Source organism: Equus quagga, chromosome 10 (assembly GCF_021613505.1).
Source record: "Equus quagga isolate Etosha38 chromosome 10, UCLA_HA_Equagga_1.0, whole genome shotgun sequence".
In the NCBI taxonomy this organism is placed as follows: domain Eukaryota; kingdom Metazoa; phylum Chordata; class Mammalia; order Perissodactyla; family Equidae; genus Equus; species Equus quagga.
In genome coordinates this window covers 47,438,943-47,466,438 of record NC_060276.1, presented here as the reverse complement: position 1 = coordinate 47,466,438, position 27,496 = coordinate 47,438,943, and positions in this window count along the sequence as shown.

The window sequence follows — 27,496 nt, the reverse complement described above, 5'->3', positions numbered from 1 at the left end:
AGGCAAGAAGCGAGAATAGAGGGACAAGCACTGAGAGGAGAACATTGTCATGTATTCAAGTCTAAGGGGAGGCCATGCTGATTCAAGCTTGAAACTTGATTGGAAACAAGAGGCTGCACTTGGGGCTTCTCAGACCTACGTTGTCCTTCTGCCTTAAGCATAATCGAAAGTCAAGAATGATGTCTTGAGGACATTGAAGAGAAGAATCGATGCCTCCTTTCCTAGGCTCCTAGCATTCTTTGAAGATCAGTCTCACTTTCCATATCTCTGGCATTACGGGGGCCCACTGGGTACATGCTAATGTGTCGCAAGAGATGTCTTGGAAGCCTTGAAGGAATGGAGCCCTGTCATGCTTGGGGTATGTCTCTTTGTTTTCAAGGGCTCTACAAGTGTGCTGAAAATCACCCTTTTCCAGAGGGCTTCATTCCTTTGTGAAGGCTGCCCTCCCAGGCTAGAGTGCTCACTTTGGCTCCAATGAAATTCTCTCCCCCGACCTCTTGCCGTAGAAGGATTATTGATTATGTGTTTTGACACACATGGAAGGAAGTTGGCTGAAATTAGAACATTCCAATTCTGTTTCAAGAAAAATAAACATGCCAGGGCTGAGGATGTGGGTCAAACAAATGGCACACCCTATAGACATAAAGTAAGCCCGTATCTACAGCGAATCTAGGGGAACGTTCAAGGGTCAGGGGTCAAGTTCGAAACTTCCCTAATCCAGAAAAGAGACAGAAAAATATCTTTCCTGGAGAGAGGAATTCATCAGATTTGTCTAATTTCCCTCGGAAACATTATGTCCATGAAGGGGGTTGCCAGGACCACCTCGAATTTGGAGTTTGTGATCTCAGAATGTCAAACCAACCCAAATGACCACATGTTCTCAGTGCTCAGTTTGACCTAGGCTAGGAGAGCAAAGATTCCTACAAGTGCCCGGTGCAAATTCAAAGACAACAAGCACGAGTCACGAATGCAGTCACACCTGGGCCTAGAGAACATACGGTGATGAAAGAAATACAAAATTAATCACTTGGAAGGAAGGAGAACGGACTGATAAGTATATCTCAGGGAGATAGTTGAGCAAAATCATGAGGATTATACTATGGAAAAAAAAAAAAAGGTCCCAGAAAATGGAAGGCGAACAGAAATCACACCTGAATAATCCACAGTGTAAGATGTCAGTCTTTAGACAGGCTCTGCTTGGAGGTTTGACAATCAGGAAAGTCACAACCAAAAAAACAGCAGCAAAGGTCAAACCGGGGCTAACTGGGAAGCGTGAGTTATGAGACTGCTCCAAGTGGGCTCTGAAACCCTGTGTCCATGAGGCTTGCCAGGACAGCAGAGACACAATTATGACAAATCCTCTGACATCACAATGGCCCAGAAAAACAAGCTGGCCTCATCTACACAGTGCCAGAGTTGCGCTCAAGTAGCATATTCAAGTCCCATTCCACTCAACTGCAGGTTGCCAATGGAACATGAAAGGGGCCGGCCGGTGGTGCAGCGGTGAGGTCCGCAGCTTCTGGGTCGGTGGCCCGGGGTGGGTCGGTGGCCCGGGTGGGCCAGGTGGAATCCTGGGGGTGAGCCTCCTCACTGCTGGTCCAGCCATTCTGGGGCAGGCAATCTGAGGTTGTGTTAGGCAGATGGAAAGCCACGTTATACAGGGCCAGACTTCCTCAGCAAATACAGGAGCATTGCCAGCCGATGTGAGCACAGCGATAAACGTCCGCCAAAACAAAACCAATTAAGAGTTGCAAAGAATAGAAAAACTGAAGCACAGACAGAAAAGCATGCCAGTAAGAAGATATGATATCTAGGAAGAACCTTAGCCAAACAGGTGAAAGCTATGTAAACCGAAAACTATCAAACCTTTTGCGAAAGAAATTCAAGAAGACACAAGGAAACGGAAGGATATCCCGTGCTCTTGGAATGGAAGAATTAATACACTTGAAGCTTACATACCTGATAAAGCAATCTCTGGATGCCATGCAAGCCCAGTCAAAGTTGCAGCAATGTTACCCACAGAAATAGAAGAGAGAATCCTAAAGTTTATATCCAGCAACACAGACCATGAATAGCCAAAGGTATCCTGAGGAAAACGAACAAAGCAGGACGTATCACACTTTCTGATTTCAACATAGAGGACGAAGCGCTAGGTACCGAAACGGCACAATCTGGGCCCAAAAACTGGCACACAGACCCATGCAACAGAGTCGAGAGCCCAGAGGTCAACTCACACATATATGGACAGCCCATTTTCGACCAGGGAGCCAAGAGGAGACCGTGGAGAAAGGAGAGTCTCTACAATAAACGCTGCCTAGGTTTTCTTCTAGAAGTCTCATGGTTTCAAGTCTTACATTCAAGACTTTCATCCATTTTGAGTGATGTGTATGCCTGGTGTAACATCATGGTCTGCTCTCACTGTGTTACACGGGGCTGTGCGGTCTTCCCGGCACCAATTATTGAGGAGACTCCCCTTGTCCACTGTCTCCTCTTGGCTCCCTGGTGGAAAATCGGCTGTCCATATATGTGTGAGTTGACCTCTGGGCTCTCAATTCTGTTGCATGGATCTGTATGTCTGTTTTTGGGCCCAAACTGTGCCGTTTCCATTCTCAGTGCTTCGTCCTATATGTTGAAATCAGAATATGTGATACGTCGAGCTTTGTTCATTTTCCTCAAGATTCCTTTGGCTATTCAGATTCTTTTGTTGCTGGATAGAAACTTTAGGATTCTCTCTCCTATCTCTGTGGGAAATATTTTTGCAACTTTGACTGGGATTGCGTGGAATCTAGAGATTGATATATCCACCATGGACGTTTGAAGTGTGTTACTTCTTCCATTTCAAGAGCACGGAATACCTTTCCGTTTTCTTGTGTCTTGCCGAATTTCTTTCCCTAATGGTTTGCTAGTTTTTGGTTTACAGAGCTTTCACCTGTTTGGTTAAGGTTATTCCTAGATCTCTTATTCTTCTTACTGGTATGCTTTTTTTTTTTTTTTTGAGCTTCAGTTTTTCTATTCTTTGCAACTTTTACTTGGTTTCCTTCTGGCAAAAGTTTATCGCTGTGCTCACATCTCCTGTCAATGCTCCTGTATTTGCTGAGGAAGAATGGCCCTGTCGAACCTCGCTTTCCATATGCCTCTACACTACCTCGGACGCCTGCCCCAGAATGGCTGGACCAGGGGTGAGGAGGCTCACCCCCAGGATTCCACCTGGCCAACCCCGGGCTGCCGACCCAGAACGTGCGGACTTCACCGCTGCATCAGCAGCCTGCCTGTTTCATGTTCCATTGGCTACCTGCAGTTGAGTGGAATGTGACTTGAATATGCTACTTGAGGCCAACTCTGGCACTGTGTAGACATGATCATGTTGTTTTTTTGTTCCACTCTGCTGTCGGAGAATTTGTCATAATTGTGTCTCTCCTGTCTCAGAAAGCTCCATGGACACAGTGTTTCACAGCCTGCTTGGAGCAGTGTCATAACTCACCATTCCCAGGTTGCCCAGCTTTTACCTTCACTGCAGTTTTTGGGGTTGTGACTTTCTCTGACTGTCAAATGTTCAAGCTGACTCTGTCTAAAGACTGACATCTTTCATTGTGGATTATTCAGATGCCCTTTCTGTTCTCCTTCCATTTTCTGGGTCCTTTTTTCTTTTCCATAGTATAATCGTCATGGTCTTGCTCAGCTATCTCCCTGAGATATGCTTATCAGTCCGTTCTCCTGCATTCCGAGTTATTAATTTTGCATTTCTTTAATCACCATATGTTCTCTAGGCTGATGTGTGAGTGCTTTCGTGATTGTTGGGTGTTGTCTTTGAATTTACCTTGGTCACTTGTAGGAATCTTTGCTATCCTAGCCTAGGTCAAACTGAGCACTGAAAACATGTGGTCGTCTTGATTGCATTTTCATTATGAGATTAGAAACTCAAAATTCTAGGTTGTCATGGCAACCACCTTCATGTACATAATGATTCAGCGACAAATTAGACAAATCTGATGATTTCCTCTTTCCAGGTAACGTATTTTTTTAATCTTTTCTGGTTTTTGTATGTTTCTAACTTAACCCTTGTTATTTGAAAGTTCCACTAGGGTATGTCTAAATATTGGCTTACTTTATTATTATATGGTGTGTTATTTGTTTGATTTACATCTTCAGCTCTGGAATGTTTATTTTTTTAAGATAATTGCAATGTTCTAATTTCAGCCAACCTCCTTATATAGATGTCAATACACATAATCAATAATCATTGTATTGCAAGAGAAAGGGAGAGAGAATTTTATTAGAGCCAAACTGAGCACTATAGCCTGGGAGTGCAGCCTTCACAAGGAAGGAAGTACTGTGGAAAAGAGTGATTTTCAGCATAATTCTATAGCCCTTCCAAACAAAAAGACATGCCCCAAGCATGACAGGGGTCCATTCTTTCAAGGGTTCAAAGAGATTTTTTGTTACAGATTAGCATGTACCCAGTGGGCCAGTGGGACAACAGAGCTATGGAAAGTGAGACTTATCTACAAACAATGCTAGGGGCATAGGAAAGGAGGCATCAATTCTTCTTTTCAAAGACAACATTCTAGACTTCAGATTATGATTAAAGCAGATGTACAATGTATGTTTGATAAGCCACAAGCCAGGCCTTTAGATTCAAATAAAGTTTCAAGTTTAAATCAACGTCTTCCCCATATACCTCAGTATATGAAAATTTTCCCCTATCAGTGCTTGTCACTCTATTATTACTTGTTCCAAATTATTCATTTATCTCTTTAATCACCATGTATTTTATCTCATATTTCTGTGCCTGTTTTCTCTTTTTAAATATTTTTATTTGTGTCTCTCACTTTAATATCCTAGCCTAGGCCAATCCTCAGACTGTAAACACGTGGCCATCTTGGTTGACTTTTTCACGGTGATGTCATAAACACCCTCAAAATTCTAAGTTGTCCTGACAACCTTCATGTACACAGTGTTTCAGAGCCATCTCATATCAGTCTTATTATTCACATTTTCTGGATAATATACTTTTATTTTTCCTGCATTTTTGTCAGTCTCTAACTTTATCCTTGAACTTTGAAAGTTCTTACACATTATATGTAGATAGGGGTTTCTTTCCTTTAAGACTATCCTGGTTTATATTTGTTATATTTTGTGTATATGGTCTAATTGGTTGACTTTTCCAACAGAAAGTCCTAGAGTCCCTCAAAAGTTGAAGTTGCCCAGGGAATCTTCTTATGCACAATGATAGTGTCATCTCATAGCAGTCTGAAAATTCAACCATGGCAGGTCACATATTTTTCTTCATTCTACATTTTGAAATGTGTACCTAACGCATTCATATATTGTAATATTCTAATTAATCTTCTTCTGATACATATTTTTAATCTAGCCTCACAATTCATACTTATTTATCATCTCTGTCACCACCATCCCTTTAAATCTATAATTACTTCTTATACTAATATTATGTATTTCTGTGTTTTACTATCATGTAACTAGTTATGTAATTATATGCATTTCTTCAATTTTCATCTCCCATTTGGCTGCAGTATAAATTTAGCATGCTAGTCTGGACTAATGTCACACCTATGGACATGTTTCCACCTTGGTTGGGTTTTATGTTAGATCACAAAGTCCATCAAAATTCTGTCTCTGGGGCTGACCTTGTTGTTTAGTGGTTAACTTCATGTACTCCACTTTGGCGGCCTGGGGTTCATGGTTTTGGATCCTGGGCAGGGAATTACACACTGCTTATCAACCTATGCTGTGGCAGCATCCCACATGCAAAATACAGGAAGACTGGAATTCACGTTAGCTCAGGGACAGTATTTCTCAAGCAAAAAGAGGAAGGATAACAACAGATATAAGCTCAGGGCCAATCTTCCTCACACACAAACACAGACTTCTGTATAAATTTCCCTGGCATTCCTTGGATGCACAATGCCTCAAAGCCTGCTCAGACCATTCTGGTAACTTACCCTTTGCAGTTGTATTTTTTCCTTTGTGAATTTCCTCAGGATATTTTCTCTTCATTTTGACATTAGTTGTTTCTACAGAAGTAAAAATACTTTTGCATATGATAAAGCAATCAAGCTCCTTGTTATTTGCCCAAAGAAGTTGAAGATTAATGCCCATACAGAAACCTGTACAAGGATTTTAATAAAACCTTTATTCACAATTGCCAAAACTTTGAAGCAACAAGATGTCCTTCAGTAGGTGAATGGATTCAGTACTGGGAAGAAATGACCTATCAATCATGAAAAGACATAGAGTTACTTTAAATGAATCTTACTGAGTAAAAGAATCCAATCTGAAAAGGCTACATACTGCACGGTTCCAAGTATATGACAATCTGGAAAGGCAAAGCTATGGGGACAATAAAAAGGTCAGGTGCCTTGAGTGGGAGGACTGATAAACAGTCTGATTACAGAGAATTTTTAAAGCAGGAAAGTGCTTTGAATGATATTATAATTATGTATATATGTCGCTATATGCTTGTCAAACTAATTGAATGAAAAACACCAAGAATAAACCCTAAGATAAACTGGCCTTTGACTGAATGTGATGTGTCAATGTAGGTTCATCCTTGGTAAAACGTGTACCATCCTGGTAATATTGATAATCGGGGAAGATAAGCGTGTGCTGGGGCAGGAAGTTTATGGGAAATTTCTGGACCTTCCTTTCAATTTTCTTGTCAACCTAGAACTTCTCCAAATAAATAAAGTCAAAAAAATGAAGGAGTGATATCTACTTTCCAAGATAAACAAAATCTAAGAGAGTTCTTCACCACGAAACTTGCTTTACAATAGGTGCTAGCAGGAGTTCTTCAAGTTGAAAAGAAAGGACACTAAATAGCAACATAAAAGCATAGGAAAGTGTAAAACTCACTGGTGGAGTCAAATATATTAACAAATAGAGAACACTGTCAAACTGTAATGCTTCTGGCTAAAATGCTTTTAATTTTACTATAAAAGATAAATATATTAAGGATAAATATAAACTACACAAATTTAAATTGATTTAAAATATTAAAAGATGCAAATTGTGACATCACCAACATGAAATGTTTGAGGAGAAGTAAGAGTGTAGAATTTTGTATGTGATTGAAGTCAAGTTGCTATGGCCTAAAATAGCCTATTATAACTTTAAGATGTTTATGTAACCGTCCTTGGAACAACAAAAATTACATAGGAAAGACATATGTGAAATAAAAAATATATACATAAGACAAGAAAAAGGAGTCGACTATCAGTACAAAATTCAACAAAACACAAGGAAAAGAGCAAGAGAAGGAAAGAGGAAAAATGGAAGTACAAAACAGAAAAAAGTTTTTAAAAAGGCAAAAGTATGCCCTTTCTTATTAATTTTTTTAAACATCAATGGACTAAACTCTCTAAAATCGAGAGATATAAAGTGGCCGAATGGATAAATGAAGAAGACCCTACTATATGCTGCCTACAAGAGGCTCAAATTAGATTTGAGAACACACATAGGCTGAAAGTGAAAAGATGGAAAATGATATTTCATGCAAATTGTAAACCAGAAAGAGCAGGGGTGGTTAGACTTATTAAAGACAAAATAGAGTTGAACTCAACCAGTGTCACAGGGGAGTCAGCCCTGATGGCCTAGTGGTTAGTTTGGTGCCCACCACTTTGGTGGTCTGGGTTCTCTTCTTGGTTAAAGAACCACACCACCTGTCTCTCAGTTGCCATGCTGTGGTGGCACCTTACATAGAAGAACTAGCATGAGTTATAACTACGATATACAACTATGCACTGGGGCTTAAGGGAAAGAAATAAAAGCCTATTTCAATGTCCATAGTGCCATTTGAGATTTACTATAAATATATAGTTATAAAATTAAACTAAGTGTCATAAGGGGTAAAGAAGGATTTTATGGGATGATAAAAGAATAAATTAATCAGAAAGATGTAACAATTTTGTATATATTATATATAGAACATCAGAGAACCTAAATATACAAGGCAAATATTACCAAATCAGAAGAGAGAAATAGACAGCAATACAATAACAGTTGGAGATTTCAATACCCTACTTTCCACAATGGATAGATCATCCAGATGAAAAATCAATACTGTAAAAGTGGACTTAAACAAATATACAGAACATTCCATCCAACAGAAGTAGAATAAGCATTCTCTCAAGTGCACACAGAACATTCTCCAAGAAAGATCACACGTTATGGTCCAAAAAATTTTAACAAATTTAAGAAGCCTGATATCCAAGTAACTTTTCTGACAACAGAGGGATGAAACGAAAAATCAATAACAGAATACAAATTGGAAAATCACCAATATCGGAAATTAAGACATTCCTGAACAACCAATGAGTCAAAGAAGAAATCCAAAGTAAATCTAAAAATAACTTGAGACAAATGAAAATAAAAACACAACATAGCAAGGGCCCGGCACTGTAACCGAGTGGCTAAAGTTCTGTGCACTCCACTTGGGTGGCCCAGGTTTTGTGCGTTTGGATCCCAGGCATGGTGGAGAATCAGCAGTCTTGTCGAGCTACTACCTCAAGAGAGGCCATTACAAGTTCCTCAGGCAAAGGAAGGTTAACCTCGTCAGAGGAGGGTGAAGCTGCTCCTTCCACTGGCAAAGCTGACTCAGCAGAATACAGGGTTTCACGGTTCCAGCTGAATCAGTATGCTCATATGTACCCATTCCAATTTTTAGGATCTTGTTCCTTGCAAATTAATGCTCCCACTTTTAACAAAAGACACTCTGAAAGTTTGAGAATTCCATTCTGGTTGTCATTCTGCCACTCACAGGATTAGACTCTGCGATTGATTTTCATGAATCTCAGCTCCACAGCTATAGGAGAAAATATTTTCTTTTAGAGCAGACATGGAAAGTTTTAGGTTGTTTATGTGACACTAGAGCCTTGGGCTGACTCTTGTCTTTCCCCACATTTTCCACACAATTAGGGGCAATCCCCCAATCTTTTATATTTTCTGTCTTAAGAAAAATCTTCAAAAGTACCATATACACAGTCATCCAGTTCCCTGCTTCTTATAAGTGTCTGGTTAGGAGTAGCAATGGTGATCTTTAGCACATCTCTATTGCCACATCACACCATGGACTATCAGGACTCTATTTTCAACTGGAAATAGAATCATTGGTGCCTTTAAATCTAATCATATTAGAGAACTGATTGCAGAAATCCCAGATTCAAAGCTCACCTTTAACGTCTGTTCCTCTAGAATTACTCTTGGTGCCAAAATCTATGCCAGTGTTCTTCAGGGTAAGAGATCCAATAGTATGTTGAAACAGTATATTGGATATATGATTATGTGTATGTGCCTGGGTTAGTATACATAAACCTGTGTATATTTATGTATATATACACATATTATCTATATGATTTATTTTAAGGAATTGACTCATTTATTGGAGCTGGCAAGACTGAAATTCATAGGGCAGGCTGGGAGGCTGCAATCTCAGGCTGGCTTTCTATGGTACAGCCTTGAGAAAAACTTCTTCTTCCAATAACTTCAGTTTTCTCTTAAGGCCTACAATTTATTTAATGAGGCCCACCCTCATCATCATAGGTAATCTCCCTTAGTAAACCTCAACAGAATATAAATGCTAGTCACATCTACAAAATGTGATCACAGCAATATCTAAAGTAATGTTTGACCAATAGATTTGTGTTTGCTAAGCCTAGCCAAGCTAACCAATAGCCTAGCTAAGATGATATATGAAACAAACCATTAGACTTATTTTTGCTATAATAAAAAGTTATTACTTTTAAAATTAAAAATCAATGCTATTTTCTTATTAGAATGGTAGATGCCTTAATTTTATGTTATAGTTGTGCTGAGTTTGATGAATACTGTGCCACTAAAAAGATAAAACAAATTATTGTGACAATGACACCCTGGATCCATTGTCAGCTCTCTCAGATCTAGTTAGAGTTGATATTCACTGTTATTGCCACAGTAATTACTGGATTTTTATTTTAGTTTATTCAGTTTTTGCAGCTTTATTGAGATATCATTGACATACTACATTGTGGAAGTTTAACTTGTACAATACAATGATTTGATACACTTATATATTGCAATATGTTCATCAGAATCCCTCGTCACATAAACACCATGTTGCTGTTATTGTTACAGTAAGAATATGAAAGCCCTATTCTCATAGCAACTTTCAACTATATGATGCAGTATTATTAACTATAGTCATTAGGCTGTAACCTGGAGTTTGATCTTTGGAATGTATTCATCTTATAACTGAAAGAATTTACTCTTTGACAAATATCTTCTCACTTCCCCAGCCCCTCAGTCCTTGGTAACCACCATTCTACTCTCCTTTTCTCTGAGTTCCATGTTTTCAAAAAAATGTTCTCAATTCCCTAGGATGCCTTTCATTTTCTCAATAGTTTCTGTTGCTGTGCAAAAACATTTAACTTTGATGTAGTCTTATTTGTTGATTTTTCCTTTTTTGCTAGAACTTTGGGTATATATACAAGAATCATTGCCAATATAAATATTGAGACATTTTTCCTACATTTTCTTCTGGGTGTTTTATGATTTCTGATCATATGCTTAAGTACTCAGTCCATTTTGAGTTAATTTTGTGGGTGGTCTATGAAGAAACTATCATGTATCCGTTGAGTATTCTTGGTTCCTTTGTCAAATATCAGCTGACTGCATATTTGTGGGTTTATTTCTGAACTCTCAGTTCTGTTGCACTAGTCTGTGTCTCTATTTATGCCAGTAACATACTGTTTTGATTACTATAGCTTTGGAATAAAATTGGAATCAAGAAGTGTTATGCCTCTAGCTTTCTTTTTCCCAAGAACTCCTTGGCTATTTGGGTTATTTGATGGGTTCCACAAGAATTTTAAAATTGCTTGTTCCCTTTCTGTAAAAAATGACAGCGGAATCTTGATAGGGATTGTGTTGAATCTACACATGGCTTTGTGGAGTATGGCCACTTGAACAGTCGCAACTCTTCCAATCTGTGAACGTGGGATATCTTTCTATTTATTCATTTTGTATTCATGTTCTTTCATCAATTTCTTACTCTTGTGAACCAAAGCAGCTTTTTGTGAGCTGTGGGATCCAGCACAATACACCAAAGGCCCCTGAGGGGTCTCACCCACCTGTGCATCTCATAAGAGGAGGACAGACCTCAGTATGGGCTGTGGAACTAGCAGAGCCACACACCTACCCCAACCCCCCTTGCGACAGTCAGGAAAAATTCTACACTAAAAACAAAAGATACACACACAAACATACTTTTAAATGTACACATAAAATACCCTCAGAAATTCTTGCAAATATTTTTAAAACTGGCCATTTGACAATTTAAAAAATAATGGCTTGATGATGGAATCAAAAATTGTTGAATAAATATGGAATGTTAAGTGATTTTGTAATCAAATGCAGTGGTCTTCAAATTGAATTTTCAATTTTATTATAAATATATTGCTGTGTAGACCTACAAACAACCCTGCAAGTGCTTGTGTGTGAGTGTGTGTGTAGCTTTTACTTGGAAAGGGTGAATTATCTGATGGATCTAAGTTATCTCTACGGCACTATGCACCTGAAGTCTGTCGGGACCATTTGTGCAAAATTTTGTGCAACTCTCTGACATAAAATATTAAACCTAACCAAGTTACATATAAGATATATTCCACTCAACAGCTAAATAAAAATTCAAAATCCAAAAAGAAAGAGAAAATATGTTATAAAATACTGCTGGTTAAAATAGACCATATAAAAGATGAACAATGAGGAAGGATAAAAAAAGTTGGCATTCTCAGAAGTTGCTAGAAAAAATATCATCATCCAACATGACCATCATCACCATCATCATCAACAGGCAAATATCAAAACCCAATCCAGAAGAAGCTGCAAATGTCAAAAAGAAGGGAACGAATCCTGAGAAAATCCACAAAGGAAAAAAATATAATGGCAAGGGGTAAATTACCAGACTGGTCTGAGTAAGCTTTGAGCCATTGTGCATCCACGGAATGCCAGGTAAATTTAGACAGAATTCCATGTGTGTCTGTGTGTGAGACAGATTGGTCCTGAGCTAACATGTTGCAAACCTTCCACTTCTGGCTTGAGAGAGATGCTCCTTGGGGTAACATCCATCCTAATCTTCTATTTTGCATGTGGGATGCTGTCACAGCATAGCTTGATAAGCAGTGTGTAGGTCCATGCCTGGGATCCAAACCCATGAACCCCAGGCCACCAATGTGGAGTACTTGAACTTAACAACTACACCAATGGGCTGGGCCCATAGACAGAATTTTGATGGACTTTGTGATCTAACATAAAACCCAACCGAGGTGGAAACATGTTCATAGGCATGACATCAGTCCATACTAGCATATTAAAGTTACACTGCACCCAAGTAGGAGATGAAAATTGAAGAACTATATATAATTACATAAATAGATACATATTAAAACACAAAAATACATAATATCAGTATAATTAGTAATTATAGATTTAAAGATATGGTGGTCACAGAGATCATAAATAAGTATAAATTGTGAGGATAGATTACAAATATGTACCAGAAGAAGAAGAATTAGAATATTACAATATATGAAAGCATCTGTTACACTTCTGAAAATGAAGAATGAAGAAAAATATGTGACCTGCCAACGTTGACTTGTCAGACTGATAGGAGATGACACTATCATTGTGCATCAGAAGATTGCCTAGGCAAGTTTAACTCTTGAGAGACTCTATGATTTTCTTTTGAAAAAGTCAACAAATTTGTCCACATACACATAATATAACAAATATAAACAAGGATAATTTCTTTTGAAGGTAAAAACTTATTGACACAGATCATTTTATTGGACTATTGGTATATAATTCCCTCCAAAACACAAGTTTTGGGGTTTCTCCATCAATTCTGAACATTAAATCAACTAGAACAGTTTCAGTTGTAAAGAAATGTCTACCGTATTCTTTTCTTTTCTTTGTTTTTACTTTTTGTTAAGATTATGATAGTTTACAACCTTGTGAAATTTCAGTTGTACATTATTGTTTGTCAGTCATGTTGTAGGTGAAGCACTTGACCCTTTTGCCCACCCCCCACCCCCTTTTCCCCTGGTAACCACTAATCTATTCTCTTTGTCTACATGTTTAACTTCCACCTATGAGTGGAGTCATACAGAGATTGTCTTTCTCTATCTGGCTTATTTCCCTTAACGTAATACCCTCAAGGTCCACCCATGTTGTTGTGAATGGGACAATTTTATCCTTTTTTTGACTGAGTAGTATTGCATTGTATATATATATATATATATATATATATATATATATATATATATCATCTCTTCTTTATCCAATCATCAGTTCTGGGCACTTAGGTTCCTTCCACGTCTTGGCTATTGTAAATACTGCTGCAATGAACATAGGGGTGCATGGGACTTTTGGAATTGCTGATTTCAAGTTCTTTGGATAGATACCCAGTAGTGGGATGGCTGGGTCATATGGTATTTCTGTTTTTCATTTTTTGAGAAATCTCCACACTGCTTTCCATAGTGGCTGCATCAGTTTTCCTTCCCACTGGCAGTGTATGAGGGTTCCTTTTTCTCAGCACCCTCTCCAACATTTGTTAATTTTTGTTTTGGTTATCTTAGTGTAGTTTTGGTTTGCATTTCCCTGATGTTCAGTGATGATGAACATCTTTTCATGTGCCTATTGGGCATCTGTGTATTTTCATTGGAGAAATGTCTGTTCATGTCCCCTTCCCATTTTTTGATCAGGTTGTTTGATGTTTTCTTGTTGAGTTGTGTGAGTTCTTTATGTATTATGGAGATTAACCCTTTTTCTGATATATGACTTGCAAATATTTTTTCCCAGTTGGTGGATTGTTCTTTTGTTTCAATCCTGTTTTCCCTTGCCTTGAAGAAGCTCTTTAGTCTGATGAAGTCCCATTTGTTTATTCTTTCTATTGTTTTTCCTTGTCTGAGAAGACATGGTGTCTGAAAATATCCTTTTGATACTGATGTCAAAGAGTGTACTGCCTATATTTTCTTCTAGAAGCCTTGTGGTTTCAGGACTTACCTTTAGGTCATTGATGCATTTTGAGTTGATTTTTGTGAATGGTGAAAAAGAATGGTCAATTTTTATTCTTTTACATGTGGCTGTCCAGTTTTCCCAGCACCATTTGTTGAATAGACTTTCTTTTCTCCATTGTATGCCATCAGCTCCTTTGTCAAATATTAGCTGTCCATAGATGTGTGGCTTTATTTCTGGGTTTTCAATTCTGTTCCATTGATCTGTGCACGTGTTTTTGTACCAGGCCCATGCTGTTTTGATTACTGTAACTTTGTAGTATGTTTTGAATTCAGGGATTGTGATGCCTCCAGCTTTGTTCTTTTTTCTCAGGATTGCTTTAGCAATTCGGGGTCTTTTGTTACCCCATATGAATTTTAGGATTCTTTCTTCTATTTCTGTAAAGAATTTCATTGGGATTCTGATTCAAATAGCATTGAATCTGTAGATTGCTTTAGGTAGTATGGACATTTTAACTATGTTTATTCTTCCAATCCATGTGCATGGAATGTTGCTCTATCTCTTTATGTCATCATCAATTTCTTTCAGGAAAATCTTGTAGTTTTCATTGTACAAGTCTTTCACTTCTTTGGTTAAATTTACCCCAAGCTATTTTCTTCCCTTTGTTGTGATTGTGAATGGGATTGTGTTCTTGAGGAGTTCTTTTTCTGTTAGTTCATTGTTAGAGTATAGAAATGCTACCAATTTATGTATATTGATTTTATGCCCTGCAACTTTGCTGTAGCTGTTAAGTATTTCTAATAGTTTTCCAATGGATTCTTTGGGGTTTTCTATATATAAGGTCATGTCATCTGCAAACAGCGAGAGTTTCACTTCTTCATTGCCTATTTGGATTCCTTTTATTTCCTCTGCCTGCCTAATTGCTCTGGCCAAAACCTCCAGTACTATGGTGAATAAAAGTGGTGAGAGTGGACACCCTTGTCTTGTTCCTGTTCTTAGAGGGATGGCTATCAGTTTTTGTCATTGAGTATGATGTTGGCTCTGGGTTTGTCATATATGGCCTTTACTACATTCAGGTACATTCCTTCTATACCCATTTTATTGACAGTTTTTATCATAAATGGATGTTGGATCTTGTTGAATGCTTTCTCTGTGTCTATTGAGATGATCATGTGGTTTTTGTCTCTCATTTTGTTAATGTGGTGTATCACGCTGATTGACTTGAAAATGTTGAATCATCCGTGTCTCTGCTATAAATCCCACTTGGTCATGGTGTATGATCTTTTTAATGCATTGCTGTATTTGCTTTGCCAGAATTTTTTTTGATGATTTTTGCATCTAAGTTCATCAGTGATATTGGTCTGTAGTTTTCCTTCTTTGTGTTGTCCTTGTCTGGTTTTGGGATCAGGGTGATGTTGGCTTCATAGAATGTGTTAGGAAGTTTTCCATCTTCCTCAATTATCTGGGAGAGTTTGAGAAGGATAGGTATTAAATCTTCTTTAAACGTTTGGTAGAATTCTCCAGAGAAGCCGTCTGGTCTTGGACTTTTATTTTGGGGGAGGTTTGTGATTCCAGTTTCAATTTCTTTACTTGTCATTGGTCTATTCAGATTCTCTATTTCTTCCTGATTCAGTTTTGGGAGGTTGTAAGAGTCTAAGAATGTGTCCATTTCTTCTAGGTTGTCCAATTTGTTGGCATATAGTTTTTCATATTATTCTCTTATAATCTTTTGTATTTCTGTGGTATCCATTGTGATTTCTCCTCTTTCATTTCTAATTTTATTTGTTTGAGTCTTCTCTCTCTTTTTCTTTGTGAGCCTGGCTAAGGGTGTGTCAATTTTGTTTATTTTCTCAAAGAACCAACTCTTTGGTTCATTGATCATTTCTACTATCTTTTCTGTTTCAATTTCATTTATTTCTGCTCTAATTTTTATTATTTCCCTCCTTCTACTGAATTTCAGCTTGTTTTTTCTTCTTTTTCTGATTCTGTTACATGTTGTTTGGGATTGCTCATGTGAGATTTTTCTTGTTTATTGAGGTGAGCATGCATTGCAATGAATTTCCCTCTTAGGACTGCTTTTGCTGCATCCCAAATGAGTTGGTATGGCATGTTTTCATTTTCATTTGTCTCCAGGTAATATTTGAATTCTCCTTTAATTTCTTCAATTATCCATTAGTTGTTAAGTAGCATATTGTTTATTCTCCACAGTTTTGCCACTTTCCCAGCTTTATTCATGTAGTTGATTTCTACTTTCGTAGCATTATGGTGGGGAAAGATGCTTAATATTATTTCAACACTCTTGAATTTGTTGAGGCTCGCTTTGTTTCCCAACATATGGACTATTCTTGAGAATGTTCCATGAGCACTTGAGAAGAATGTGTAACCTGCTGTTTTTGGATGGAGTGTTCTATATTTATCTATTAAGTCCATCTCGTCTAGTTTTCCATTTACTGCTACAATTTCCTTGTTGACTTTCTGTCTGCATGATCTATGCATTGGTGTTAGTAGGGTGTTGAGGTCCCCTACTATTATTGTATTGTGGTCAATATCGTCTTTTAGTTTTGTTAATAGTTGCTTTATGTACTTTGGTGTTCCTGTGATGGGTTCATATATATTTATAAGTGTCATGTCTTCTTGCTGGAGTGTCCCTTTTATCATTATAAACTGTCCCTCTTTGTCTCTCTTTATCTGTTTTGCTTTAATGTCTACTTTGTCTGATATAAGTATGGCAACACCTGCTTTCTTATGTTCATTACTAGCTTGGAGTATTATCTTCCATCCCTTCACTCTGAGTCTGTGTTTGTCTTTGGGGCTGAGGTGTGTTTCCTGGAGGCAGCATAGTGTTGGGTCTTGTTCTTCAATCCATCCTGCCACTCTGTGTCTTTTGATTGGAAAGTTCAATCCGTTTACATTTAGAGTGACTATTGAAATGTGGGGGCTAATGCTGCCATTTTATTGCTTGTTTTCTGGTTCTCCTGCATTTCCTTTGTTTCTTGCCCCATGATTTTTGGTCTATCAGTTCAGGTAGGTAGTTTTCTATATTAGCTTTCTTCTTATTTGTAATTTGTATCTTCCTTCTTGTGTTGTGAATTTGTGGTTAAATTGACAAGATTATATTTATTCTTGGTGTTTCCTTTCTTTTTATGTTTAGTGTTATAACTAGCATTTGCTAACCTGTTCTGATGGCGAGCTGCAACTTTCTGATTTTGTCTTTCTACTGATCTCCTTTGCTCTGGGTTTTGTGACCCCTTTACCTTTTTTTTTTTCAGACGGTCTTCATGAGCATTTCTTGTAGTGGGGTATTGTGGTGATGAACTGCCGTACCTTTTGTTTTCCTGGGAAAGTTTTTATTTCTCCATCATATTTGAAGGATATTTTCGCTGGGTAGAGTATTCTTAGCTGCAAGTTTTTGTCCTTCAGAGTTTTCAACATGTCATTCCACTCTCTTCTAGCCTGTAAGGTATCTGCTGAGAAATCTTCTGACAGCCTGATGGGGGTTCCTTTATAGGTTATATTCTTCTGCCTTGCTGCCCTTAATATTTTCTCATTGCTGCTGACTTTTGCAAGCTTCACTACTCTATGCCTTGTCCTTGGTCTTTTTACATTGACAAAGTTTGGAGATCTGTTAACTTCTGTCACATGGAGTTCCATCTCTCTCTGAAGTTTGGGAAGTTCTCAGCGATTATTTCTTTGAACAGGCTTTCTGCCCCCTCCTCCTGCTCTTCTCCCTCTTGGATACCTATAATCCTTATGGTGCATTTCCTAATTGAATCGGATATTTCTAAGAGAGTTTCTTCATTTCTTGTTAATCTTAGTTCTCTCTCCTCTATCTGAAGCATTTCTATATTCCTATCATCCAAATTGCTAATTCTGTCTTCTGTTTTCTCGACCCTACTGTTCAGAGTGTCCAGATTTTTCTTAATCTCCTCCATGGTGTTCTTCATCTCCAACATTTCTAAATTGGTTCTTCTTCATAGTATCAAGCCCTTTTGTGACATAGCTCCTGAACTCATTGAGTTGTCTATCTGTATTCTCTTTTAACTCATTGAGTTTTTTAATGATGGCTATTTTGAATTCATTGTCATGTAGGCTATAGATTTCAGTGTCTTTGTGATTGTTTTTTGGATACTTGTCATTTTCCTTCTGTTCTGGAGATTTAATATATTTTTTCATACTGCTTGATGGTGTGGATCTGTGCCCCTGCATAGAGACAGAGTTTGGTTACTGCTTCAACTTGTTTCTACTGGTGGGGGAGGGGGCAGCAGCTGTGTAAGCTGCACCAACCAGGATCCCTATCAGCTGTTCCTGACCAAGCCTTGGCCCCTCCTCATGATTGCAGTGACCCTGTGGGTTCTCCTGTCAGCTGTGGGGAAAATCACAAGGGGGCCTTGGGTTGCTGGTGCCTACTCTTGCAGACTGCCTAGACATGCTCCCTTCTTAGGTTCTGCAGCAGTGTTATGGGCTTTCACAGCAGTCGGGGGCAGGCTCACTTATACTCACAGCTTTGCTACCATCAGGTCCCACAGGATCTCACTTGTCCACTATGGTCCACAGCAAGCTATGGGTATCTACCACAGCCTGTGGTTAGCTAACCCATCTGTGCCACTTCTGCCCCAGGACATCCCAGTCTTCTGATTGCTGGGTAGACCTCTCCACTAATGCCGAGTAGAGGCTTTCCCTGCAGCTGCCATTGGACAGTGGATTTTCCCACTGGGCTAAGGTGCAATCACCGGGGGCTTAGTGCTGTAGTCACCTGTATCCACAGTTGCACCACCAATGTGTGCACACTCCCACCATTAGTACAGGGATGATGCTATGAGCATGTCAGCCAAAAGAGAATCATTAGCAGGTACTAGGCTGTCTGGCTGTCAGAGATTTTTCACCTATCTCCAGCTCCTCCCAGTGGGAAGTCCTTCCACCATCTGATGTATACCAGCGTGGGTCTCTCAGGCGTACTGAGGTGCTGTGTGGATATCCTTTGTTGATAGATGAATGTCCAGTTAGTTGTAGTTCAAAGGGGGAGAGACAAGGAAAACTACTCACTCCGCCATGTTGCTCACATCACTCTCAACAAGGTTAATCTTCAAGGAAATAAACCAGTATCTACATATAATGTGGTAGAACTTTCAAAGTTCAAGGATAAAGCTAGAAAAGGACAAAAATCCAGAAAAAATAAATTTATACTAACTGGAAAGGGTGAATAATCAGACTAATATAAAATGGCTCTGAAATACTGTGTCCATGAAGGTTGTCTGGACAACTGAGAATTTTGAGGAAGTTTATGATGTGCCTGTGAAAAGGCAACCAAGGTGGCCACATGTTTACAGTAAGAAGATTGGCCTAGGCTAGTGTATTAAAGTGAGTGATACAAAAAATAATATTTAAAATAAAGAAAACAGGCATAGAAACATTACAAGATAAAATACATGGTTATTAAAGACATAAGAAATGAATAATTTGGAAGGAGAGAGAGTGACAAGCAATGATAGGAGAAAATGTTCATATATTGAAGAATATGGGGAGGTCATGATGATTTAAACTTGAAACTTTGTTTGAACCTAAAGGCCTAACTCGTGGCTTATCAAACCTACATTGTACATCTGGTTTAATCATAAGCAGAAGTAAAGAAAGTTCTCTTTGAAGAGAAGAATGATGCCTCCTTTCCTATGCCGCTAACATTTTTAGAAGATAAGTCTCATTTTCCATAGTTCTGGGGTCATGTTTACCCACAGGTTACATGCTAATATGTAACAAAAGTTCTCTTTGAACCCTTGAAAGAAAGGACCCCTGTCATGCTTGGGGTATGTCACTTTGTTTCGATGTGGTATGTAACTATGCTGGAAATCACTCTTTTCCAGAGTGCTTCTTTCCTTGTGAAGGTTGTACTCCCAGGCTATTGTGCTCAGTTTGGCACAAATGAAATTCTCTCTCCCTTTCTCTTGCAATAGAATGATTATTGATTATTTGTATTGACACCATATATATTGAACTTTGCTCAAAATTAGATCATTACAATTACGCTACAAAAATAAACATTCCAGAGCTGAGGATGTAAATTAAACAAATAACACACCATAAAAAATAAAGTAAGCCTATATCTAGACTTAATCCAGTGGAACTTTGAAATATCAAGGTTCAAGTTAGAAACATACAAAAACTAGAAAAGATTAAAAAATATATTACCTTAAAAGAGGAAATCATCAGACGACTAATTTGTCTCTGAAACAATATGTACATGAAAGTGGTTGCCATGACAAGCTAGAATTTTGCATTTCTGATCTCATAATGAAAAACCAATCAAGATGATCATGTGTTCTCAGTGCTCAGTTTGACCTAGGCTAGGGTATATATGATTCACAGAAGTGATAGATATAAATTCAACGACAAAACCCCAAAATAAAAAAAGCACTCAACATTGTGCTATAAAATATATGGTGATTAAAGAAATACAAAATTCATAACTTGGAATGAATGAGAACAGACTGACAAACATATCTAAGGGGATAGCTGAGAAAGACCATTCCAATTATACTAAAAAAAAAGAAAAAAGTTACAGAAAATGTAAGTCAAACAAAAATCACACCAGAATAATCAAAAACGAAAAATGCTAGTATTTAAATAGAATCCACTTGAACATTTGAAAGTCTGAGAAATTAAGAAGCCAAAAAACTCCAGAAAAGGTAAAGCATATGTTACCTGAAAAGGGTGAGTTATGAGACTGCTCTAAGCTGGCTCTGAAACACTGTGTCCATGAAGCTTGCCAGGACAGCATAGATACAATTATGACAAACTCTCTGACAGCAGTTTAAAAAAAACCCAACCTGGCCACATTGACACAGTGCCAGAATTGGCCTAAACTAGAATATTAAACTTACATTCTACTCTATTGCAGGTTCAAAATTGAACATTAAAGGGGTCAGCTGGTGGCGCAGTGGTTACGTTCCCATGTTCTGCTTCAGCTGCTCAGATTTTGAAGGATCGAATCCTGGGTGTGAACCTACACAGCCCTTGTAGAGTCATGCCATGGCAGGCACCCCACATAGAGTGAGATGGGAACGGATATTAGCTCAGGGCCTGTCTTCCAAAGCAAAAAGAGGAGCATTGGCAGCAGATGTTAGCTCAGGGATAATCTTCTGCCTAAAAAAGAAAAAGTTTAAAGGAGTAAAAAAATTGAACATTAAAATAAAAGCATTCAAATAAAAAGATTAAGATACCCGATAATGTTAAAAAAAAGAGGTGAAAGACCTGTAAATCGAAAACTATAAAATATTTTGGAAAGAAATTCGAGAAGATTCAAAGAAAGCAAAAGATATTTGATGTTCTTGGATTGGAAGAATTAAAATAGTTACAATGTCCAAACAACCTAAAGCAATCTATAGATTGAAAGGAATCCCAGGAAAATTTCCAACAATATTTTTCACAGAAATAGAAGAAAGTAGCTTAAAATTTATATGCAACAACAAAAGACCCCGAATAGCCAAAGGAATCTTGAGGGAAAAGAACAAAGCTAGACATATCACACTTCCTGATTTCAAAATATACTACAAAGCTATGATAACCAAAACAGGATAGTAGTGGCACAGAAACAGACACAAAAATCCATGGAACAAAATCGAGAGCCCAGAAATAAACTCACACATATACGGACAGCCAATTTTCGACATGGGACCCAAGAGCATACAATGGAGAAAGAACAGTCTTTTCAATAAATGGTGCTGGGAAAACTGGACGGCCACATGCAAAAGAATCAAAGTAAACCATTATGTTATACCACGCACAAAAATGAACTCAAAATGAATTAAAGCCTTGAATGTAAGACCTGAAACACTGAAACTTCTAGAAGAAAACCTAGGCAGCATGCTCTTTGACATCCGTCTTAGAAGCATATTTTCAAGTAGCATGTCTGACTGGGCAAGGGAAACAAAAGAAACAATAAACAAATGGGACTACATCAAACTAAAAAAGGAAACCATCAACAAAATGAAAAGGCAGCATAACAATTGGGAGAAGATATTTGCAAACCACATATCGGATAAGGGGTTAATATCCAAAATATACAAAGACCTCATTTTGTTTTGTTTGTCTCAACAACAAAAACACCAAGAACCCAATTAAAAAATGGGCGAAGATCTAAACAGAGATTTCTCCTAAGAAGATATACGGAAAACAAGTTCATCACCATTAACAATCAGGGAAATTCAAATCATGACCTCCAGTGAGATATCATCTCACTATGGTCAGAATGGCTATAATTAACAAGACAGAAAACTACAAGTGTCAGAGAGGATGTGCAGGGAAGGGAACCCTCGTACACTGCTGGATGGGGTGTAAACTGGTGCAACCACTATGGAAAACAGTATGGAATTTCCTCAGAAAATGAAGAATAGATCTACCATATGATCCAGCTATTCCTCTGATGCATATTTATCCAAAGAAATTGGAAATATTAAACCATAAAGGTACATTCACCCCTATGTTCATCACAACCTTATTCACAATATCCAAGACTTGGAAGGAAACTCAGTGCCCAACAAGGGACGTATGGATAATGAAGATGTGGTATATGTACACAATGCAATACTACTCAGCCCTAAGAAATGATGAAATCCGACCATTTGTGACAACATGGATGGATTTTGTGGGTGTTAGCTGAGTGAAATAAGTGAGAGGGAGAAAGTCAAATACCATATCATCTCACTTATAAGTAAAAGATAAAAATAATGATGAAGAAACACACAGCAAGGGAGATTGGATTGGTGGTTACCAAAGGGAAAGCACGGGGGCGGGGGTCAAAGGGATGATTAGGCACAAGTGTGTGGTGATGGCTTGTAGTTAGTCTTTCTGTGATGAACACCATGTAATCTACACATAATTCTAAATATATTATGATGTACATCTGAAAGATATATAATGTTATATTCCAATGTTACTGCAATAAAATAAAAGAAAACAAAAAATTGAAAAGCATGCAGATTTATGGTATCAAAATTTGATGGTGAAAGAGATTGGAAAAGATTAACTTACAAGCATTGATAATATAGTCAAAATGCTTAATCATGCTACTGAAAAGTAGACTATTACAAATAGATTCAGAAGAATACTAGCAAGAGAATATTATCAGTGCTAAACACATGAACCAACTTAAAATTTTACCCTCTATAAGGTTAACATTAATTACCTGTTAACATTAATTACCCCTACAAATAATAAAAGTAGGCCAACATCTGCACAAGTTCAGGCAAAACGTTTAAGAAATATAATGCCACTGAGTAAATTTGAAGATCTAATTGTCTTTCTTAAATGAATCCTGAAACAGCTGGCAGGAAGACAGATACTCTGAGGATTTACACAACATGGCAGGCTTTTACAGTAAGGAGGACAGGACAAGAAAATGAAGTCATCAGCAAGAAAAAAGAAATGAAAGTGCATCAGAGGAGAGTAAAAGTTTAGGTGATGATGTCTTCTCATTGGCTAAGCTGTGGCTTTTTCCATTGGCTGGACTTGCTGCTGGGCAAGAAGAAGTCTTCCTTCCTCTTGCTAGAGTAGTAAAGTAGTTGCTATTCCTGTATGGGAATGTGAGGTTCCTCTCTTCTTGTTGGGGTAGTAACCGATGTCTTCCTGTTTGGGGTAATTGACAATGAGCAGTAGGGCATGAGATCTCACTATAAAGGCCTTCGTGAAGACAATTTTAGTTGGTTTTCTTCATTAATTTAGCAGTTTCTCCCTTTTGATCAAGATCTTTCTCTAGAATCATCACTGATCAAAAGTCATGATTTTTGAAGTCAGTAGCTTTTGTCCCTTGGAGCCAGGAAGGACCTTTCTTGGCAGCTGTGTTCCATGTTGGAGGGAAAGTACATGGACTGGAAACTGCTTGAGGCCACACTTGAGTCACAAGCAAGGGTAACAGAGAGGACGCTCTGGATTTTCTTTTTCTAAGTCTAAATTCTGTTGATGTAAGTGTAGGAAGGGATCTTGAAGTGCTGAGTTAACATCACTTCATTAGACATGTCATTTTTACAAAGGTTCAGCAAAGAATAGGTACAGAACTTAACAAATATACAGAGCAGAATTAAAAACAACTTAACAAACCCAGTTTCTAAGATTGTTCCAAGCCAGGAATACAGACGTGAAGGTAACCAGTTGAAGAGATCAAAAGACCATGGATCATCACGGGAAATATGTTGTCATTTATCCAGGTGTAACACAAAGTGTTTGCTGCTGCACAGATACCTCCTTGCTCAGCAAATGGACAATCAAGGGCTATATAACTACCCAAAACTATTTTAGCCAATGAGTCAAGCAATTGTTGCTGAGCTGAGACTGCTTTGGCCGTGGAATCAGTCAACTCTCCTAATGTAGGGAGAGATTTCCAATCATTTGTTCATTGGCACTCCCTGGAAATACTCTCAGGAATTATTCCCTGCAAATGCAAGCCCAGAATCAGTTAAGCCTCCTCGAAGTTCTCTTTGAAGGTGCTTATAGATGTTTGATGGGATGAAGGAAGTGAAAGCATCCAACTTGGTACAGAATGTGAATACATCAGTGAATACTGTAAGAGCACATTGTCCTTTTATTGTTCAGCTGTCAAAACAATAAGTTGCCCCAGTATAAAGGCCATTACAAAACCTCCACATATAAAGATGTAGCTAGAAGGTGTGCATAAGTCTCCTCCATAAGCGATGACATTCAGGGATCTATTTTTTTGATATGGTATGGAAGTGTTAGCATCATTCAACCAAGACTCAGATATTGTGCTGTTACAACTATTTCATATTGAAAGACTACCTAAATATAGTGGGACTTGCAATTTCAGAAATGTTATTTAGGGGGAACTAAGGAGTCATTGCTGTCTTGGTTTCTGATGACAAATCTAACAATTGGAGATATTTCCTATTTTTGCAATAGATTGGGAAATGTGTACAGGGGCAATTTCCTTCCATGAAAGAGAGGGAGAAAAGGAAATAAGAAACAACAGTGAGGAAACAGTGTACAGGCCTGATCCAGTCATCTTGAGAAAGCTTCTTCTTCAGATGCCACCTGCTTCACTTCCTGGAAATCTTAAATTTCAGGTCACTGGACATTGTGCACATCCACTTGGGGTTTGGTTCCTTCTTTTGATACAGCATGTGAATCCAAGAGTCAACTCCTTGGAGCTGGCAGCACAAAGGGTTAGGCAACAGTAAGTGATAGGGACAGTGATATTTCTAAGTAGTTTGCAAGGCTTTAATTAGAGCTTAGATGATTTGCCCAATGAAGTGAGTGCCTCAATCCCTGGCAATTGTGGAAGATGTAGCCCAAGTGAGAAACACATCTTCTAACAGTTTATTTGCCACTGTGAAGGCATCAGTCTTGCAACAGGGAAAGCCTTCAACTCATCTGGAAAACAGACAAACAGGAACAAGAACATATTGATATTCCATGCTAATTGAAAATTGAATGAAGTGAAGCTGCAGGTGTGTAAAGGGTCCAGATGGAGAAGGTCTGAGGTCTCCTGGGACAAAAATAGTTTTTCCGAGGATTATGTACCTGACAGGTCAGACGTAACTGGTAGACAAATTTTGCAATTTTGTAGCAGTCTCTCCACTAATGTCAATTCATAGTGAGTCATCTTAAATGCAATATGGTGAGTGAAAGAACGCAAAAAGAACAAAATGGTGTTTTCCAGGGAGTTAGGAAGAACCAAGCAGCCATGTTGGCTTTCTCATAACCCCAGCTGTTTGCTTAATATACAGCCATTGTTTACTCATCCTCATTTCTCTGACTTAGGAGCAGACTATTGCTATGTTACAAAGACATCAGTAGGGCAAAAGTCTGCCAATGAGGGGGCTTGCTTTGCAGGTTCAGAATGGACTTCATCCACATGTGCTACAATCTTTATAAATTAAATTGTAGCTGTCTTTTCATGAAAGTCAGCTAAGACATTTCCCTGATACTGTAATTTAGTCCTTTCAGTGTGAGTCTCAATTTGGATGACAGAGATCCAGTTCATTTTATAAGTTTCCTTTCTAAGAATCTTATTGAAGACGTAGCATCTCTACTAAGGCATCAGAATACCTATAAATTATAAAAAACTAAACATATGGTTTAGAACTTTGGGTATACATAGAAGAATCATTGCCAAGATCAATATTAAGAAGCATTTTTCCTACGTTTTCTTCTAGGTGTTTTGTGATTTCGGATCTTATGTTTAACTGCTTAATCCATTTTGAGTTAATTTTCTGGTGGTCTAAGGTAGGGGTTCAATTTCATACTTTACCTTGTAAATATATAGTTTCCCCAACACTATTTATTGAAGAAACTATCATTTATCCATTGAGTATTCTTGACTCCCTTGTCAAACATCAGTTGATTGCACATGGGTGGGTTTATTTCTGGACTCTCGCTTCTGTTGCCTTGGTCTGTGTCTATATTTATGCCAGTACCATACTCTTTTGATTACTATAGCTTTGAAATAAAATTTGAAATCAAGATGTGTGATGCCTCTAGCTTTGTTCCATCTCAAGATTGCTTTGGCTATTTGCATTACTTGATGGGTTCCAAAAGAATTTTAAAATTGCTTGTTCTCTTTCCTTAAAAAATGACAGTGGAATCTTGATAGAAATTGTATTGAATCTACACATGGCTTTGTGTAGTATGGCCATTGTAATAACATTTACTCTTCCGATCTGTGAACATGGGACATCTTTCTATTTATCCAGTTCTTATTGATGTTTTTAAATCAATTTCTTACACTTTCAGAGTATAGATCTTGCACATTTTTGGTTAAATTTGTTCCTAAGTATTCTTTTTGATGTTATTATAAATGTGATTATTTTCTTTCTTTTAGATAGTTAATTGTTAGTGTATCAAAATGGAACTAATTTTTGCCTGTTGATTTTCATCCTGAAAGTTTACTGAATTCATTTATTAGTTCCAACAGTTTCTTTGTGGATTATTTAGAACTTACTGTATAGAAGATAATGTCATTAGCAGACAGTTGTACTTCTTCCTTTCTGGTTTTGATGATTTTTATTTATTTTTATGCTTAACTGCTCTGGCTAGGATTTCCCATACTATGTTGAATATGAGTGGTGAGAGTGGGCATTTTGTCTTGCTTCTGATGTTAATGGAGGAGCTTTGAAACTTTCATCTTTGAGTATGATGTCAGATGTGGGTTTGTCCTATATGGCTTTTATTATGTTGAGGTACTTTCTTTTTATACAGAATTTGTTGAGAGTTTTTACAAGAAAGGATATTGAATTTGTCAAATCATGTTTCTGTGTCTATTGAGAAGATCATATGATTTTCGTCTTTCATTCCATTAATGTGGCATATTGCATTATTGATAAGCCTGTGTTGGAATTTCCCTGCATTCCAGAGATAAATCACACTTGATCACGGTGTACAGTCCTTTTAATGTACTGTCGAATTTGGTAGTATTTTGTTGAGAATATTTGTATCTATATTTATCAGGGATAGTGGCTTGTTTTTTTGTCATAATGTTCTTATCTGG